This window comes from Haliaeetus leucocephalus, unplaced genomic scaffold, assembly GCF_000737465.1.
Source record: "Haliaeetus leucocephalus isolate CR32 unplaced genomic scaffold, Haliaeetus_leucocephalus-4.0 Scaffold656, whole genome shotgun sequence".
Classification (NCBI taxonomy): domain Eukaryota; kingdom Metazoa; phylum Chordata; class Aves; order Accipitriformes; family Accipitridae; genus Haliaeetus; species Haliaeetus leucocephalus.
Window position 1 is genome coordinate 18,865,024 of NW_010973092.1, and position 10,515 is coordinate 18,875,538.

General features: G+C 46.8%; 1 protein-coding gene across 1 annotated transcript in view; it reads left to right on the forward strand.

The window, feature by feature from the left end:
* The window catches only part of NPM1 (nucleophosmin (nucleolar phosphoprotein B23, numatrin)), a 36,828-nt gene that overhangs the window by 12,738 nt on the left and 13,575 nt on the right, over window positions 1-10,515 (forward strand). The window lies entirely within an intron of this gene.

The following is a 10,515-nucleotide window of genomic DNA, read 5'->3' on the forward strand; positions in this document are numbered from 1 at the left end:
TTCCAAGCAGTTCTTCAAGGTTTATTGACCAGACCACAAGCCATTACCTTTTCTGACATATAAACATAAAGCCCCATTGTCTAGTAGTTAGTTCCTAAGCACTGAATCATCTCTAGTTATTGTTTCCCTATTTTAAATATTAACTGATGGGGGCTGTACACAGGATTTTAGCAGCTCCCTGGTTATTTCAATTGTATTATACATATTAATTGATAACACAACCACTGGTAAACCCATCACCTGCTTTTTAAAAGTCTGGATCACAAACATGTGCCATTCGTGACCAGAGTTCCCAACTGGCATGGGAAATGCAGAGAATTAAACAGGAGGTCCACGTGTTTTTCCTTTGTGTCATCCAGGAATCAAGGGAGTTGGGTAATTTTGCCATTGTGTGTAACTGCTCTGGGGATTAGTTTTCCCCACTATAGGATGAAGCTGTGAGATGAGCATCAGGATGATCATGTGAATATTTTGTCACCTTTCCATCTTGACCTGCTGCAAATTACGACCAGCAGTAAAACAGAGAGACTTCATTTGAAGTAGGTTTCAAATGTAGGTGATAGTACAAGCATGTAGGAGCCCTTGCCATAACTTAACAGTCTTCCACTGTGGGATTGTCCGAGATGGCTACGCCTGGATGGAAATGGCCAGCCAAAATATCCTAAACCTCTGCTGCTAGACCTGAAACCCCACTGCAGCGTGTGATCAGCCTTGAAACTGAACTTGATTCTGGATCTGGGTCTTGTAACCAGCACTGCAGTTATATTGGGCTGGAGTCAAGCCTGGGCTGAAGGGCTCTTGAGGTCCAGGTCTGCGTGGAACATCTGGCATTGAGCCTGGGTTGAGGAGCCCCTCGCCTCCTCCCTGTTCAGATCAGATTAAATGCTCAGCCAGCCCAGTGTCTGGCTGCCAGCAGTGGCTGGAAGAAATGTATGAGAGCAGCTTAAGATTACAGTGATATTTTCCTCCGAATATCTTCCAAAGCAGTTCAGGGACTTCTTGAGCCAGAGAATGGTGTCTTTTGTCTACTCTCCCTTGACCGATTTTTCTTTTCCCATGAGTGTGTCCAACACACGTAAAGTTCTGGTGTCCCCAGCATCCAGTGGCAGTGACTTCCACAGTTCTGCTACGTGTTGGGCAAGGATCTGTCTCTTTTTTTTTTTATTTAATCTGCCACCTACAAGTTTCATTTTATGCCCTCTATTTCTTGTATTAGAAGAGACAGCAGACAGTTGTTTCTCGTTCTCCATGCTTCTTGTTATTGACTAGCCCTTTATTTTGTCTTTTTTTCACAACAGGACTATTGCTACCTATAGTAGTCAAGACGTGGTTGTACCCTGCACTCATACACTGACCTAATGATATTTTCTGTTTCTCTCCCAGTGATTCCTAACATTCAATTTGATTTTCTGACCTTTGCAGTGCTTGAGACAGATCATAGAGCTGTGTATTACATCTCTATAGTCACGTTTGTGATCAGAGATCAGACCAGAGCCCATTGTTTCATCCGTAAAATTTTCACAACTGTAGTTTGAAAATGTGATGAACATTCATTTGTTCACTAAATATCTTTGTCCAAAAGCCTCCAGAAGCCTATAAACATATAAGCAGCTATATATGTGAGCATGTAAGGTGAACTGAGGATGTTTTGTGTGGGGGAGCCAGTAAACCACCCTGGAATGCTGCTGCGATGCTAAAAACCCCATCCTGCTGCCCCAACTGGACAAATATAACCCAGAATGCAGAATGGTTTACTTTTACATTAGATAAGCTCAGTAAAGTCCAAGAAAGAAATTGATTTATGGGGATGGCTTTAAACACCCATCTTGTTCTTTTTCATGATTCTGAAGCAGTTTCTCTTGAAAGACCTTTCCCAGGCTTGTCTCTGCAAACTTGAGAGCTGCGATCCAGATGCTTGTGTATAAACACATGGCTCCAGATTCCTGGTCTCTAAGAGTGCCCTCTAGCACAAGCTGGGAACATGGACCTATTTTACCCTAATGAGCAAACTGAAATATAAGAGCTCGCCACATGTATCTCACATAGTATGATTTTCCTGGCCATGACCTTGATGCTGGAGATGCTTGATGCATCAGAATTCTTTACCATGAGCAGTCAAAAACTTGGGGTCCTTTTGTTTCCTTCCCTGCAGCATCCTCAGCCTGGCAAGGTGCCCTGTTGAAGAGTCAAGGAACTGAGAGAATGCAATAGTGAAGTAGAGCGGGTTGAAATTTACAAATTGCCCTGGCGGGGAAAAAAATAGAGGCACAAAATCATACTGCCGTCAACCTGGTGTCCTTCTGTCTTTATATCCACCTTGGGGTCCCTGGAGACTGTTGTGGAGGGGGTGAGATGCAGCAGTGCAGGAGCTGAGATGATAATGAAACATCGGTCTCTCCAGGTTTGTGTGAGGATCCTGCAGATTTTTATTTTTGTGGGTTTTTTTTTTTTTTTTTGCGGGAAGGGGTGACGGGGAGAGGAACAGAAGGGCTTGTTCCATGCTGGAGGTGTGGAGCTGCCTGTCTACCTGTTGCAGAGGCCAGAAATAATGTTGGCCATGCTTTTGACTCTCTTGACACTTGTATTTTCAGCTACGTACGCCAGTGGGCTCTTGGGGACAAAACATGACATTTGACTGGTGTGCTTGAGGTCCTTACATAGCACGTGAGCAAGATCAAACACAGTAGAGAACCAAGAGGAGGATTATTTTCTTTCCCTGTGCAGATTTCTTTTGAATGTGGAAGCTGTGAGACATGCCCAGAAAGGCAGAAAAGATTCTCACTGAGCCAAATGGGGTCTGGCACACAGCTTGGTGATATTTCTTGGCCTGTGAGTTAATCTGGATCATCCCATCCCAGCTCAGAGGTCTGTGACTGTGGCTGAGTGCCCTCAGCCTCCACCATGCCAAACCTTCTAGTAAGAACCCTCTAGCAGGAGAGATGTAGAGAGGTGCAAACAGACAACCCTCACCTGGAAGACCTGGAGGAATGTGTGATACGTGGGAGATAAGGCAGACAGGTATGTAGGAAGCTGATTTGGGGTCACTAGATGGTGCTGTTGATCTTGAAATGAGAACAGACAGCTCTGAGCAGAGGGAATCTCTCTCCTGAACTTGTACCCAGAGCATCTGCCTAAAATGATGATTGCCTGACAGCGTCTTACATGCTTCCCAGACATCAAATGGACCTGCATTTCAAGCTCTGACAGTGAAGCTATAGAGACGAAGGAGCACAACAAACACAGGAAAATCAGGTACTGGACAAGCGTGTGCTGTCACCCTACCCCATGGCCTTAGCTCTGCCCTTCCCAGAGCCTGTGGGAACCATGGGGCACCAGGGAGATTATTTTAAAGCCTGTACTGCAGAAGAAGTAGATGTGAAAAGTGACCACCAGAACAGGCTATTTTATGTGGAGTACCATGTATTCTCTCCCATCTCCATGACCTTGGTCACCTGTAGGTGGTCAGCAGAGCTCATGCATGTTGGCAGTGATGCAGAGCATCATCTGGGGATCAAGTTCATTGGGTTTAACAAGCAGAGACGTGCTGTGGGCTGGCAGCAGGTATAGTAGAAGTGTACAGCAGGAAATTATATTCTGGGGGAGGCATTGTAGACAAGCTCATGGGGCAAGGGCATCTGGCATTATTGCAGCATAGTAGCTGAAACGGTTATGTGTAGTCTGCCTTGCCAGCTTTGCATGCACATGGCTTATGGAGTTCTTCACTGACACACTCCTTCCTGAGTCACCTCTGCCCCATCAGCTCCAAATTTTTATTACGCCTTCTACTGGGAGGTTGTCTCACCTTTGGACCAGCGGGGCGCAGAAAGTTTCAAAGTATGTTGACTTTTAGGGCCAATTTTTTCCAGAAAAAAAAAATCCAGAAAGCAGTGCAGGTGGAAAAGCAATCTGTATAAGATATGCCCTGGAGTCATGGTTCCTGGGCAGGAAACAGCACGTGGGAGTGCTGATAGGATCCTTGATCTAAAATGTTGCTGCAAAGCAGTGTATGTGCACAATATACAGAAGTTGGTAGCATTCAGTTTATCTGCTGATTACATCCTGTTTAAGGACCAGAGACACTCATTTGGTAAGGACTGTCCTGAATATTGGCAGGGGCTGGTGAAAATGTTCAGCATACTATTTCTCCTTGAATTGTATCTGGCACAAATTTTTTCCCACTTTTCTTTAAAGGTGTGGCTCTAACACATGTCCAGTATGAAGGCAGGCAAGCAGAGACAGCTCATCCCTGCATCAGGTCATATAACTCAATGGAAGAAGCATCCTTCTTACACCCTGTCTTCTTTCCTCCCTCCCTCCCCAAAGTGTGGCCATGCTAACCCAGGTACTCCAACATCTAGCTCCTGTGATGCTCCAAGCTCTGACCATGTTATGTCCTGGTCCATGACCTGTTGATATGATCCACGTCACCACAAAAATCCAACTTTTACTGTTTACCATTGCAAACACTTAGCTGAGATCCAGGCTAATACCATCTATTTGGGCATCAGTAGAGCTGTATTTGAACCTCAGCTGCATGCAAAAAAACCAAGAGTACAATTTTGCTGTCTTTTTGTTAAGGGACCTATATTCAGATACATGTTGTATTATTTCTAAATTAGAACTAATTATCCAGTACTGAAGGCTTGATCATTCATACCAAATGTTTAGATCCTGTGTCCGTTGCTATGGCTTTTAGAGTTGTATTGGCTTTGTGTGGCAAGGTTTTGGTAGCGGGGGGGTGGGTTACAGGGGTGGCTTCTGTGAGAAGCTGCTGGAAGCTTCCCCTGTGTCCGACAGAGCCAATACCAGCCGGCTCTGAGATGGACCCGCTGCTGGCCAAGGCCAAGCCCATCAGCGATAGCAGTAACGCCTCTGTGATAACATTTTTAAGAAGGAAAAAAAGTTGTGGGACAGACAGAAACGGCAGCTGGAGAGAGGAGTGAGAACATGTAAGAGAAACAACCCTGCGGACACCAAGGTCAGTGAAGAAGGAGGGGGAGGAGATGCTCCAGGCGCCGGAGCAGAGATTCCCCTGCAGCCCGTGGTGATGAAGACCATGGTGAGGCAGGCTGTCCCCCTGCAGCCCAGGGAGGTCCACGGTGGAGCAGATCTCCACCTGCAGCCCGGGGAGGACCCCACTCCGGAGCAGGTGGGTTCCCGAAGGAGGCTGTGACCCCGTGGGAAGCCCACGCTGGAGCAGGCTCCTGGCAGGACCTGCGGATCTGTGGAGAGAGGGGCCCACACTGGAGCAGGTTTTCTGGCAGGACTTGTGACCTCGTGGGGGACCCACGCTGCAGCAGTGTGCTCCTGAAGGACTGCAGCCCATGGAAGGGACCCACGCTGGAGCAGTTCGTGAAGAACTGCAGCCTGTGGGAAGGACCCACGTTGGAGAAGTTCATGGAGGACTGTCTCCCATGGGAGGGACCCCATGCTGGAGCAGGGGAAGAGTCTGATGAGTCCTGCCCCTGAGGAGGATGAAGCAGCAGAAATAATGTGTGATGAACTGACCATAAACCCCATTCCCCATCCCCCTGCGCTGCTGGGGGGGTAGGTAGAGAATCTGGGAGTGAAGTTGTGCCTGGGAAGAAAGGAGGAGTGGAGGGAAGGTGTTCTGAGATTTGGTTTTATTTCTCATTACCCTACTCTGGTTGATTTGTAATAAATTGAGTTAATTTTCCCCAGGTTGAGTCTGTTTTGCCCGTGATGGTAATTGGTGAGAGATCTCTCCTGTCCTTATCTCGACTCACAAGCCCTTTGTTGTATTTTCTCTCCCCTGTCCAGCTGAGGAGGGGGAGTGATAGAATGGCTTTGGTGGGCACCTGGCATCCAGCCAGGGTCAACCCATGTCCTGGTTTCAGCTGGGATAGAGTTAACTGTCTTCCTAGTAGCTGGTACAGTGCTATGTTTTGAGTTCAGTATGAGAAGAATGTTGATAACACTGATGTTTTCAGTTGTTGCTCAGTAGTGTTTAGTCTAAAGTCAAGGATTTTTCAGCTTCTCATGCCCAGCTGGAGGGGCACAAGAAGTTGGCACAGGACACAGCCAGGGCAGCTGACCCAAACTGGCCAAAGGGGTATTCCAGACCATGGGATGTCACATCTAGTATAGAAACTGGGGGGAGTGGGGGCAGGGGGGGATCACTGCATCTGAGACTGGGTGTCGATCGACGGGTGGTGAGCAGTTGCACTGTGCATCATTTGTACATTCCAATCCTTTTATCATTACTGTTGTCATTTTATTAGTGTTATCATTATCATTATTAGTTTCTTCTTTTCTGTTCTATTAAACCGTTCTTATCTCAACCCACGAGTTTTACTTCTCTTCCCGATTTTCTCCCCATCCCACTTGATGGGGGGAAGTGAGTGAGTGGCTGTGTGGTGCTTAGTTGCTGGCTGGGGTTAAACCACGACAACCCACTACAAGAGTATTTAAGAAAAAAAGAAGAAAAAAAAAGAGAAATTTCAGGCTATCTCAAGTTTTACTGTTGTGATGTTAACACCTGGTGTAATCTGTCTGTGTAACTTTGTTTCTTATCATCACTGTGATACCTGAGTGCCTTCCTCAAGGACATTCTGGCTTATCTGTTATTCCTCCCTTTTAGGGATGAATGTCTGAAATCAGGCCCTAACATGAGAAGGATCCCTTGAAAGCTATATGCAAGAATATAGAAGAGATGGAGCAGCACCAGCACATGCTCTCATAACCACACAGGCCAGGTCATCAGCCTCCCTTGGCTCCCCTTCCTATATGCAGCTTTCTCCAGTGCTGAAGGATCTTCTGATGCAGACTTTCATGCTACTCTGCATAAATAATGTGTTACAGGCGAAGCTGGGCATGGAACAGACAGTACATTAACGAAGGATGATGAAGAAAACTTCTAGTGTCCACCTGCGGCAGGATCAGCAGCAAAAAGCAGACTGCAGGTAAGAAAGAAGACAACCAGGTAAGGATGGTCTTCCGTTACGTCTCCCTGTCCTGAGCTGGCTGCAGGATAGCTCTGTCTTTGCTGCCACTGCAGTGCTGGAACAGCGTCCTGCTCCTGCTGCCTGGTCCTGCTGATGGTACACCAATGATAATAGCTAGCACCTCCCTTGTGCTGCCCCATCCGACGACTGCAATCTTTGGTTATTTCAGGTTAAATTGAAATATTTGGATTTTCAGGTTTGCAAGTGGTCTTTTTGATATCGAGGAAGGGTAAGCGTTCTGATGCCTTTTAAGATTTTGGCCCTGAGTTCATTGGGGCAGAAATTATTGACTGGTGAAAGGAGGTGAAGAGGTTATGTGACAGCCATGATGGGGCAACACAGCTGAAGATTATGTTGTTATGTCAGCGTGTGAATTAAGATTGCATAGGAAATCTTTATTGTGTCTGTAGCTTCTGATTGCTTGACTGCAACTGTGCTGTGGCTTTAACCATGTTTAAAATGCAATTTCCTAAGTTTTGTAAAAGCTTACTAAAAAGAGAATTCCATTAAGGGAAACCATGTTGACTCCGATTTTTTCCTCAATTCTCCCTGTATGGCTATTTCTAAATCACTTGTAAGCTTTTTCAGCTATGCTGAGTATTACATAGCGTGGAGTTGAGCAGAGTAAAATGATCGATATTGTAATGGACTTCTCATCCTAGTACATGACAGAAATAATAAATGTCATGATGTATGACAGCCCTTCTAAAGCCCTATGGAGCCAAATGAGACACAGTAAGCATATATCTCCTACTTTCTACCCCTGTTTTGCTTCTCTGTGCCTGTCCTTTGTTTCCTCCCACATTTATTTCCTCAGTAATGGAAGATGGTAATTGAATTAAAAGCGACTCTGTATGCACGAGAACATGCTGTGGCTGCATCACTCCCCTTCGACAGACCTGAGTGGACTTCTGTAACCATAGTCTGCTTTGTGAGCTGCTCGGTGCTGCATGGAGCAAGTTTTTGGGTGGTTTTGACCAGTAGCCATGTACTCCTGTTGCCATTACAATGGGTAAACGTACATGCAAACAGCTGCAGCCTCTTTCACTATGACCATGTAGTATTCACCTTCCTGGTCCAGTCTGTTTGTCATTCGGGTCATGCCAAAACTTCATTTTAAATTTCAATACCAGTTCCCATTTTCAAGCCAAATCAAACAAATATCTTATCTGTATCTGTACAGCTCTTCTTGGCTGACACATCTGATCAATTAATGATGCCTTTCTTCTGCCAGTGACACCAACCACCACACTCGGTGGGTTTTCCTGCCTCTGCCGCTTCACGAATCCCTGTGTGTATCTTCTCTATCTATGCTGCATTGCCAAACTGCCACTCTTCATACATTAAGGGCCACCCTTAGAAGTAATTGCTTCTTAAAGACAGTAAGAAATGAACCAAAGCGAAGGTTAGAAAATGAAATAAACACTGTTCCTTCTCTGGTTTCCTAGGGAGATTTTAAGTGGAGTAAATGGGAGGGGTGGTTCATGATGTTTCAGTGATCGCCCTGCTCTCCCCTTTTTTGACTTTCCCATCCATCAGGGTGTTATTTCTATACATACAAGTGATGCACAGGTTGCGAATTAACAGTGTCTCTACTATAGGATGCAAAGGAAGGAAAAAAAAAAAGATTGTTAGTTTTTCTGGTTTTGCTTAAATACTTTTGTTACATGCTACAAGTGTGTCACCTTATATTTAAGTAAAGAGAAGAGCTGGTAGGAAGGTGAGAAATAATAAAAACCCTGCTAATTTTAACCCGTATCAGCATTTCCAAATCGGCTGTAATTAGTATTGGTTATTACTGCACCACTGTAGCAAACTGGCCCAGACAAACTGCAGAGACTGAGCCCTCACAGTGTGACCCGTGTTGGTGCTGCGGTGAGCAGGGTGCTGGACCAGGTGGCCTCCAGAGGTGCCTTCCAGCCAAAATTATCCTGTGACTCTAAAAGAGGGCTCTCACAGCAGCCCCAATCCCCCGTCCTTGCTCACATGGTAAGCTGCACTACTATTTATTCCTATACCTTGTTTTCACACACAAGTCAATATTATTATTATTGTATTTTAGTTAGCCTGTGGCAATCCACTTGACAACACCTCAGTAGGTGATCTGCTTTAATGTTAACAGGATCATAGGGGGACGTATCCTGGCGAACCCATGGCTCAAGTAACCTTGTATTTGGAAAACTAATTGTATGCTGCAAATAGGAGACTTTACACTCAAAAAGAAGCTGAATGTGTAGGTACTGTAGGACTGTGTTTACTGTTTTTCAAAAAGGTCATCTTTGTGGGAGAGTGAGAAAGAAGGTGCATGCTATGTTTTGACAGGTAAGATTCATTTTACCACTGTGTCAGTTCCTTTTTGTTTCAGTTTGTCTCACTTTCAGCAACAGAATTTAATGTTCTTCCTCTATGCAGGTATTACAAATGTGTGTTACACATTTCAAATTAATGGAGAAACATGAGTGTTAGGAGGCTATATACTTTTATTTTTGGAGAGTGGGTGTTCAGGTAAAAGTAATCTTGAGATTTGCTAATTTACAGCACCCAAGACACCCCTCTTTCTTACAGATCAGCCCCTGCACATGAGGACAGCCTGGGATGGTGACTCGAAGATGTGCCCTGCCCAGGGCCAGTGATGGACTATCTGTGCTAATGTATACACAAGCTTTTTCAGGGCTTGTGGCTCTCAGTACAAAAAAACAAACAACAAAAAAATCTGACTTTTAGTTCTGTTGTGACAGGTGTCCCCACATGCCAGTTCACATGGAAAAGTAGTTCACTCTCATCACATGCCAGCTGAAAAGGGGTTTCCCAAAATACTGTTGCTCCCTGGTCCTCCGAGCCCAGTGGCACAGGGAGCAGTAACTCAGAATGGCAGCTCATCTTAATAGGTATGTAGACAGGAAAAGGGGCTGCTTTTTTTTTTTTTTAATCTAAGCTGACAGGAGCCATCAGCAATAGAGGAACAGGGAGAGAACGCTTCACTGCAGCAGGGCCTTCCTCTACGTGGAGGAGCACTGGTAGATGCAGCTCCTCGCCTTGCTCAAGCTCCTCTGGAAGGCGTCCGGCCGTTCCTGCGCACCCCGTTTCTCAGTCAGGTTTGTTACTCTGGCCATAGCATTAAGCCTTTTGGGCCTTTGCTACCTCAGCGAGCCTCAGGCCCGCCGCTCTGAGGGCTGTGAGCTGTGCCGGGCTCCGAGCCCCCTGAGGGAGGCTGCCCACGGCGCCCCGCGGCCCGCACAGCCGCCTGGGCCGGCTCTCCGGCTCACGGCCGAGCAGGGCGGCTTCCCCTCAGCAGCACGGCCCCCTCAGCCGGGCAGGGGGAGGCAGCTGAGGGGAGCGGCGGGGCAACCGCCTCCCCTGGGCCGCCAGACCCTCCGGCGTCGGGCCCGTCCCGTAGGCGCCCGCGGACAGCCGTTTCACGCCGCCGCCCGGCCGGTCCCTTCAGGCTAAAGCGGCTAAGCGGGCACCTGCCCGGGCGGCTGCTCGACGCCCTTTCCCCGCGAGGCGTGCCGGCGAGGCCACGCCAGCCACGCGGCGTGAGAGAACAGCC